The following is a 918-nucleotide window of genomic DNA, read 5'->3' as shown; positions in this document are numbered from 1 at the left end:
ATAACAAGTGAGAGAAGTTAAAACTGCCGTATGTAAAGATATAGCAAAGTTACGAGCGTCCTTTTAAGTCAAAGCTACTAATGACCGTACAGCCGCCGCTAAATACAATGGCGATAAAAAGGCAAGATCCAGGCTGTTTGGAAGAGAGTGGCAGACAGTAAAGCCAAAGAGTTACGCCAAGGTCCTCCGGTACCGGCTCACGCGCTCCCATTGCTATGCTGGAGGACGGCCGGTTCAATGCGCGGCCGAACTCTCTGAATATCTTCTTTTAGAGTCTCTCCGGAGCCCCAGTACACGGGTATGTTTGGAGTTTAATGTTTTCAGCGTTCCAGGTTGAATGGCGAACACCATGAGCGCCTCTCAACACGAAACGTGTGTTTTTACGCACCCACCATCTTTGCCTTCCTCCTATTTCATTGATTTTATAGAAATGTTTGTTTTAAATATATAATAAAAAATATATATTTACTTTTGGTTGCATCTATTCTATTATTATATGTTTCAAAGGGAAATGGTTGTGCTTCCCAATTTTCCAGCGGCTGTTACTTTCCGACAAGTAAAATGAAGCGGCGAAACCTTCCTGGTCCGAGCACGTGAAATGCCAGAGTTAGCGGCTGTATTTGGTGAGATATGATGTGATTGTGCTGATTCACTTCGTCAATTTGCTTTCGCTAAACCTCATTTTTTTTTCCTTTCTGTTACATGATTCGGCACGTGTTTCCAATCTCTTTGGCTCATTGTATAGTCGAAGCATCACCGTGTTGTTACTGTCCGCCATGTTGGTCGTAATATGAAAGAACGTCACGGCAGTGAGCAGGGAGAACAAATGCATAATTTGGAGTTGAGGAAGCTCACACGCGTGGACCATTTCGGGAGAGAGTTTCGCAGTTGGCATGGGTGTGTGCATACATACATGCT

Source organism: Penaeus monodon, chromosome 27, assembly GCF_015228065.2.
Source record: "Penaeus monodon isolate SGIC_2016 chromosome 27, NSTDA_Pmon_1, whole genome shotgun sequence".
Lineage (NCBI taxonomy): Eukaryota > Metazoa > Arthropoda > Malacostraca > Decapoda > Penaeidae > Penaeus > Penaeus monodon.
The sequence above is the reverse complement of the archived record's forward strand: the minus strand, read 5'-3'. Positions refer to the sequence as shown.